Raw genomic sequence first — 9,307 nt, 5'->3', positions numbered from 1 at the left:
TGACTCTAGTGGGTAATATATCTTGGCATGCATGCCAAAGAAAGTACTTTTCAGCATTTGATACTGGGAGCTGCCAAATGGACCGCCAGATTGGGTGGTTTCAAGCATTTGAGGACCCCTCCACTTGAAGTGCCATATCCCGCTCCCTTTGTAGGTGGTATGCACTCCTTACCATAAAAACCCCTTTGGCCGTACCCCTCCACATAAGGGTATCCTCTTGGTCCATAGAGCTAACCGGGATCGATTGGATAGCAAGCATCTCCTCTCTCGAAAATAATTGTTCCAACAAAGATGAATTCCACCATTTTGTATCGTTGTCAATCAGTGCACTCACAGTAGAAGCAGGGTCAATAACACTCGGGGGAGAAAGCACCCTATATGTAGTTAGGGACTTAATCCACCTATCTTGCCAAATGCGAATTGAGTGCCCATTTCCAACTCTCCAAGCAAAATAAGGTTTTTTTTTCCACAAGGAGCATCAAGAACTGAGCACTCCGGGTAGTACTTAACTTTCATAATCTTTGCAATTAAGCTGTCTGGAGATTTCCATAGCCGCCAAATTTGCTTGTTCAAGAGAGCTTTATTGAAACTAGCAATGTCTCGAAAGCCCAAGCCCCCTTGAGCCTTAGACAAACTCATTTTACTCCAGCTCATCCAATGAATTGATTCTAGCGAAATAAAAGGAAAAGAAAAGAATTGTAGTATATTTTTTCATTGAGAAACAATGATTGGAAACTCTCTCTCTCTCTCTCTCTCGTCTTTGTCCTAAATTGACTGTAAAATTTACAAAATAACATTGAGACATAAATAGAAAGCAATAGAAGAAAAAAGAAAAATAAACAAAGAGAGAAAGAGAGAATTTGAGAACATTTTATTTTCTTCACTAAGGCATCAATTAAATACATTCCAAATAAAACTCCTACGTTCTAATTGTAGGATATAAATAGAAAGTAAGAGAAGGTAAAAAAAAAAAAAAAAAAAATAGAGAGCGAAAGATAAAATTTGGGAACCTTTTATTTCCTTCATTAAGATAATTAAATATATTACAAATAAAATCCATACATTTTAATTGTAAATTTCCCAAATTTAATGTAAAATTTACAAAAGAGAAGTAATTAATTTGAATAAACAACATCGGAAATTGTAAAATATAACCAAAAAAGTATATTTTATCTTTATCCCAAAGATAAAAAAACAAAAAGATAAAAAAAAAGAAGAAGAGTTAATTCATATGGAAACCACTTCTATTATAACCAACAATTTAAAAGGATTAGGAGTAAGTAACCTTAGAACATTAATAGTGTTTAACGGTTTATCATATGTGCCATTAAATTCTTAGTGTATAATGAATGAGTTGTTTACAATCGTGTGGGTATTTAAAGGATGTAAAAAGTAGCAAAATTTGAAGCATTGGAAATGAATCAAGCGATGGAAGTAGAGAAAATGAGTAATTTAGCACTCTTGCTTGTTTTGGCTTTGTGCATGAGTCAACCGCTAATCACCAACGCCAGCTGGTTCTCCCAAAGGTTTGTTGTTCAAATTGAAAATGGGTTATCAAATCATACTCTACAAGTTCATTTTAAGTCCGGAGACCAAGATCTTGGCTTCCGGCTTATCTATTTGGGTTTACAATTGAAATTGGGGTTTTACGTCAACTTCTTTTGGGGGAACCTTGGGGGGAACATAGACTACTTTTGCAACATGTCGTGGCCGGGTGGATTTACGACCTTTTATGCTTTCAATAATGATTCCGATCATTGTGAAACATGGAGACCATTCATAAGTAAACCTGATTTGAATTGCGTTTGGCGAGCCCAAGATGATGGAATATATTCACTCAATCATGCTGAGGAAAAATATTATTTACAAAAGAAATGGGAACATTGGTAAACTTGAAGACATGCAGATCTATTATAATGAGGTCGGTCAACTTTGTTAATTTTCTCCGTAAATAAAATGAAAGCACTTTCTGATTCTAATGTTTTAAAGGTTTTTCTCAATAGCATGGTGAATATGTATTGCTATATATGAGAAGGAAAAAATGAAATAAAGTATTTGACTTTTTTTTTTTTTCATAAATGTGCAATTTAGTTATTTAACATATTTTTATGTCCAACCTATAACAGCTAATTAATAGATGGATGGAGTAAATTGGCATTGAAACTTCAAAATAGGATCCAAATTACATTGAGCTAAAGTTAAATGAGATAAACAACAAATAAGTGGTAGTTTATGGAGAAAAGATATATATATAGTTATAAAAAAAAAAAGGAAAAAATTTTAAAAAAGCCCCCCAAACTACCAACCATTTTCGATTTAGCCTCCTGATGTTCCAAAAGTGATAAAGTAGCCCTCCAAACTACCAAATTTTTTCATTTTTGCCACTCCGTTAGTCTGGATGAAAACCACAAAACGACGCCGTTTTATTAGGGTTAAGTTACAAAAATGCCCTTGTATGATTTTTTTTTTAATTTTTAATTTTTATTTTTTATTATTATTATTTTTTTAAAAAAAGCAGGAGCAAAATGGCGCCGTTTTTGTTTAGGGTAATAGTTGTATATATTCCGCCCAGCGGGAGCAAAACGGCAGTGCTCCAATTTCCCCCCGGAGGTCCCAAGGTGACTTTTACCGGTGACAAGCCGCTGCGCGAGCGAATCTTTCACTTCTCTAAGGAAGCGATTCTAAAGCTGAAACTCAGAGCCAATAACTGTAATCAGCTGCAGAAAGTAACGAACAACGTTCTTGTTGACCAGTCAGCGGTGGAGATACTTGGAAAACAGTGTAACGACAGTTGGAAAACTGTTAACGGCGGTAACGAAGTTTACAACGGTAAGATAACGGTTGTCTTGGAGGATATTCATATACTGAAGAAAAACGTGACCAAAGGGATGGCTGAAATTTCGTCATTCCAGTCGCTCAGCGCTTAGCTATGTCGCGCGGTGACATGTGCGAGGAGGTTGGAGGCGAGCAAAGCGACGACGTTTCGGATGGCGGTGAACTGTCGCCACCGGCTGGAGCCGCGGATGGACCCTTACTACTTCGGCAACGCGATCCAGAGCATCCCGACCATCACGACGGTCAGCGAAGTCCTGTCTCAGGATCTACGTTGGTGCGCTGATCTGCTCCACCTCAACTTGGTGGCGCACGAAGACGCCACTGTGCGGCGTGGAGTGGTGGATTGGGAGTGGGAGCCGAGGCTATTCTTGCTGGGCAACTTCGACGGCGCCGTTTTGCTCTTGCTGGGCAGAATATATACAACTATTACCCTAAGCAAAAGGGCGCCGTTTTGCTCCTGCTTTTAAAAAATAAAAAATAAAAAAATCATACAAGGACATTTTCATAACTTAATCCTAATAAAATGGCATCATTTTGTGGTTTCCGTCCAGACTAATGGTTTTGACTAACGGAGTGGCCAAAATGCAAAAGTTTGGTAGTTTGGGGGGCTACTTTATCACTTTTTGAGCATCAGGAGGCTAAATCGAAAATTGTTGGTAGTTTGGGGGGCTTTTTTATATTTTTCCCCAAAAAAAACTTTATTAGGAGTGATGATTATATGTTTAGTGATTATATGTTCATTGAGCTACAAGGGATGTTGGCGTTTTGTTGTAAGAACCAAGAATGCATAATGAAATTTTACTTCAATTCTTACCACCTCAAAGATTAACTAGTTTTAGCTAGTGATAGAATTGAAGTAAACTTTATCGGGAGCTTGTGCTTGGCTTTCATTTACATTTTGTGGTAGCTTTTGGAGCTATAACGGTAGATACACGATGAGACATACATACATACTTGTGGAAATTGCCTTAGAGCATCTCCAGTGTTTCTAAACTAGCTTTTTAATTAATTTTAACTATTTTGTTAACTTTTCTTGCTCCAACAAATACTGTAAAATAGAAGGTTTTTCTACTACTGATACAGTGAACTTTCATATTTACAAGTTACTGTAACAACTTGTAAGTAATATTTTATTATATTTTCTCTTTTTTTATTATATTTTATTATTTTTTATTATTTTTTTTTAATCTTTTCTCTCTCATTTTCTCTTTATCTCTTTTTATGGGAAATATAAGGAAATGATAAAAAACTAATAAAATAATACTGAAAAATAATATTTAATTAGAGTAGATAGTTAAAATAGATGTTCTCGTTGGAGTGTGTAGTGAAAAACTAGTAGCTAAAATGAAAAAAAAGTTATATTTTGAGTAGTAAAATGAAAAATGTTGTTGGAGATGCTCTTACGAGACAATGTCGCTTTAATAGCTTTTTTTGTTTTTTTTTGGCAAATACAGTAGCTTCATGGTGTTTCTTTAACATCTTGAACTAACAACCATTTTTAATTTAGTCTCATAAATTGACTAGTGTAATACTTAAATACATCAAACTATCATCTTGTAGTAATTAAGCCTCTTTGTCAGTGTTGATCCATACTTAGATGCATCAAATATTTAGAGAGTAATGTTACATATACTTTCAGTTTCCTACACCAATTTTTTTACACTCATAGGTAGCTTTTAAAATTACCACTGGATTAAAATGCAATAAAGATTCATCTTATATCCAATGATGGTTTTAAAAACTACCTATGGATATGAGACCCATTATTCCGCACTTATATGTGGCTTTCTAAAACTATCATTGGATTAAAATGTAATAAATTAACATATATAGTAAACTAGTTTTACATTGCGCATTTTTATAAATATGTGAGAAATAGATGCTCTAAATGTGTGTTTATATGTTTTTAAGATACAAGTTAATTTAATAACATGAGTTGAGAAATTTCTTCCAAGAAAAACTTTATTAATACGAAGAAGAAGAAAAAAAGAAAAACGAAAGAATTGATCCAGAAAATGTCACACCGAGATTTGAACCCGTTACTGGATTCAGAGTCCAATGTCCTGACCACTAGACTATTATGGCTTATGGGATCTTGATGTACGGAACGGCTTAGATGGTCAAAATTGGGGATGGATCCTGATCCAAACAAGTTGAGTATTATCTTCGGAACTCGTGCCAGTGTCCATTCGGCATTCTGTGTGTGTCCATTCCATTGCAAATAACATGCTTTCATGCCCATCCCACTATCACCTTCGCCCTCCACACCCCTCTCTACTACTCCTCCGCCCGAACCCCATCTTCGCTATCCTATGAACAAGAAGAAGAAGAAAAGCTCAAGCTTTTACAGCTGTCTCTTGCAACCAAACGCACCCCACAATTCCCGGGCTCTATCTACGCCCAGTCCCTGAGCGACCCGGATGTCAACTCCTCTCTGTCCCCTCTACGAACCCTGCTCCATGGCAAACCTGAAGACGACGACGACGACGTGGAAAAGATTATAATGCGTGCGCTCGAGATTCGGCGCAAGGTCACCGCTGAGATTTTCAAGGAGGCCATGGGAAAGGGCAAGTTTGGAATCACCTACGCCACCAATTTGACGAACAGGTTGGGGCCTTTCATTGACTATGTTATGGTTGAAACCGCCGCCATGAAGCGCTTCCCTAAGTTCTCTGAGTCCACGTTCAATTTCAGGGCCAAGACCGTGATTCAGGACTCGAATGTAGTGCCACTTATAAGATAAAAGGACAGAGGCTAAATTAGTGACGTTTTGTTGTTTGTGTGATCTAGTTTATGTGATGCTATCTGTGGTGTTGTAGCGTAGAGTTGTTGAATTTTTGTGAAACCCAATTGCTCTGATTTGATACCAAGTTGTTATTGGTTTGTGTTTTTGAATTTAGTGATTCAAAGTGGAAAATGGGGGGTTAAAAAGGGATTATTATGTTAAATTGTGCTTCCTGAATTGTGTATAGGTGGTTGAAACATAATTCAGTGTCGTATCCGAAAATTGGGAAGCTGATTTGCATGTCAAGGGGGAAAATTGAGTCTATAAGAGTGGTTGAAGTCAATTCGTGTGAAGGGTGAGTTTCTTGGGGTTGCACTCACAAAAGCCGACGAGAATATTTTGAAGCGCAACAATGATGAGTTGGATGAAATCTTCGAGTATCTAGAGTGCAATGGAGTTAGGAGGGATTGGATCGGTTATGTCGTGAGCCGGTGTCCCTCTTTGTAGTCTTACAGCTTGGAGGAAGTGAGAGCTCATGTGCAGTTCTACTTGGATATGGGTATGAATGAGAAGGATTTTGGAACAATGGTCTTCGATTATCCCAGGGTACTTGGCCAGGTTACTATGGAAGAGATGAATGAAAAGGTATTCGATTTTGATAATTTTGGAGTTTCATAGGATCCGTTTTTTATTATGTAGATTATAGTAGCAAAAGCAATTGAAACATGAGGCAGAAGTAATTTTTTAGAAATCATTCACCATATCCTGATTGTGTGCGTTGATTTCACTTCAATATGACGTGTTCTTAATCACTAACCAATTTGCATAGACATTAAGTGAGATGCTGCTTGTGTTAACCAGGTTAGTTATTTAAAGGAATTTGGCCTTTGTAATGAGGAGGTTGGCAAATTGCTAGCGTTTAAACCACATTTGATGGGCTGTGGCATTGAGGACACATGGTAGCCTCTTGTTAAGTACCAGTACTACCATGGGATTTGACGTAGTGGAAGACTTTGTAACAACAGGTTAGGAGCTTCTTCGTCTCCTCACCAAGAAAAGTAAAACACAATCCACAGAGTGCAACACAACCCATAGGTTGAAGGATAATTCTCCACAGAGAAGTTTGAAGAGAAAATTCTCAATTCATATATTTGATTCAAAATTCAAGTTGGTTGTTATGAAATGAATTGTACAAGGGTCCTATTTATAGGAAAGGAAAGATTAAACTATTCTAAAACAAATATTAAAATAATCTTGGCCCTAACGTGATTGGCCCTAACAATGGTAGCCTGTCATTGGCTCCATGGATCTGGCACTGGCTCCTCATTGATTCTCCTTAATCGGCAGAAGCTTCTCATTGGTGCATGGTGTTGGCAGGGTTGGTTCTTACAATATTCCTTGCGGCTGTTTGACCCTAGTTCTGACATTAATTCCGACCCTAACACGAACTTGGCGGCCTTTCCTGGTTCTGAGATTATTCCTTGACATGATGCCCTAAAGTCATGCTCTGACATCACCTTTGCGGCCTCCCCGGCTTTGACATTGCCGCCCATGGTTCTGACATTGACGCTCTTATCCTGATATCACTTTGCGGCCTTCTCGGCTCTGACCCAGCCGCCCATCACTGTTGTGGCTCTGACATTGTCGCCCATTACTGACATTATTCCTTTTCTGGTGGCAGCTTTGTCAGATGTTAGAAACTTGATTCCCGACGGTTTATGCTCGGGAGTAAAGACACTTGGATGTTATGCCCAGGTCAAAGGGTGCCCTAGGTGGAAGAGAAGTCTTGCCCGGGTGAACAGTGATGCCCTGGTGAATAGTGATGCCCGGATGAATAGTGCCCGGGTGAGTAGTGCCCGGGTGAACATTACTATTTTGGTGAACACGGTCTAGGTGAATAGTGCATGGTTGAACAATGTCCGAGTGGTGAATAGTGCCCTGTTGGTGCATAGTACTACTCGGGTGAGGTTCAAGTTCACCCAGTTTAGGAGGTGCCTGGGTGAGAGAGAAAATCTCACCCGGTGGTGTAGATGCTCGGGTGAGAGAGACAATCTCAACCGGTAGTGTAGATGCTCGGATGAGATTTCCTTTCTAACTCGGCTGTCCTACTTTAGTCTCCCCTTCTTGAAAATAACTCAGCCTCGAGTTAGACCCTGACGCCTCCTTGGTTTTCTTCATGAACTCAGTTTCTTTGTCCGATAGAATTGGTTGCTGCTTGACTTGTTGGATCGTCAATGATCGGGACAACAAAATTCCTTCATCTGCAACGCATCTGTGACTTCATATCCGGAAGCAAGAGAAACAAAAAGCCTTACGTTCTAATTGTAGGATGTAAACAGAAAGAAAGAGAATATAAAAGTAAAAATAGAGAGAGAAAGAGAAAATTTGGGAACTTTTTACTTTATTCATTAAGATAATTAAATATATTACAAATAAAATCCCTACGTTTTAATTGTAAATTTCCCGAATTTAATGTTAAATTTTCAAAAGAGAAGTAATTAATTTGAATAAATATAATATATAATATAGAAAAAAAATATATATAAGGGACATAACGAAAATTTAAGAACATAACCACATGATAAAGATAAATAAAATAAAATAAAATAAAATACTAATATAATTGAAACGAATTGTTATAACAAATAATAATAATAATAATTGTAGTATATTTTTCATTGAGAAACAACGATCGGAAACTCTTTTTTTTTTTTTCTCTCTCTCTCTCTCTCTCTCTCTCTTCTTTTTCATAAATTGAGTGTAAAATTTACAAAATAAAATTGAGATATAAATAGAAAGCAAAACGTTCCTAAGAGGTAGCTCAATCGGCTAAGGAATACGCCTCATGAATCAAAGGTCACTAGTTCGAATAACCTATCCCCCCTCTTGTGTGGACATGTAAAAAAATATAGAAAGCAAGAGAAGAAGAAAAGAGAGAGAAAGTGAGAATTTGGGAACCTTTTATTTTCTTCATTAAGAAGTCAATTAAATTGATTCCAAATAAAACCCCAACGTTTTAATTGTTTCACATTGAGGATATAAACAGAAATCAAGAGAATATAAAAAGAAAAATAGTGAGAGAGAGAGAGAGAGAGAGAGAGAAAATTTGAAAACCTTTTGTTTTATTCATTAAGACAATTAAATATATTACAAATAAAACTCCTACGTTTTAATTGTAAAATTTCCCGAATTCAATGTAAAATTTGCAAAAGAGAAGTAATAAATTTGAATACAAATAATATATAATTTAGAAAGAAAAAAATAAGGGACACGAACGAAAATTGAAGAACATAACCACAGGATAAAGATAAAAAAAAAAATACTAATATAATTGAAAAGAACTGTTATAACAAAAAAAGAAAAGAAAAAAGAATTGTATTATATTTTTTTTTATTGAGAAACAATGATTGGAAACTCTCTCTCTCTCTCTCTCTCTCTCTCGTCTTTTTCATAAATTGAGTGTAAAATTTACAAAATAACATTGAGATATAAATAGAAAGCAAGAAAAGTAAGAAAAATAAAAAGAGAAAGCGAGAATTTGGGAACATTTTTTTTTTCTTCATTAAGATATCAATTAAATGCATTTCAAATAAAACCCCTACATTTTAATTTTCTCATATTGAGGAGTACTGTGAAGACCATTCCTTAGATGAAGCTATAGTACATTAAAAGCTGTCGTAGATTGGCAGTCAGAATCCCAAAACCCTAGTAGAGCTTAAGGAAGTGCCACATAGTTGGGGAGTTCTC

The 9,307-nt window shown here is 36.5% G+C and overlaps 1 pseudogene; it reads left to right on the top strand.

Annotated features, from left to right (window-relative positions):
• The first annotated feature begins 2,929 nt into the window (after positions 1–2,929).
• Positions 2,930–6,559, top strand: LOC132170886 (transcription termination factor MTERF2, chloroplastic-like; annotated as a pseudogene).
• Positions 6,560–9,307: the final 2,748 nt, after the last annotated feature.

This window comes from Corylus avellana, chromosome ca1 (genome assembly GCF_901000735.1).
Source record: "Corylus avellana chromosome ca1, CavTom2PMs-1.0".
NCBI classification, from domain to species: Eukaryota; Viridiplantae; Streptophyta; class Magnoliopsida; order Fagales; family Betulaceae; genus Corylus; species Corylus avellana.
The sequence above is the reverse complement of the archived record's forward strand: the minus strand, read 5'-3'. Positions and strand labels throughout refer to the sequence as shown.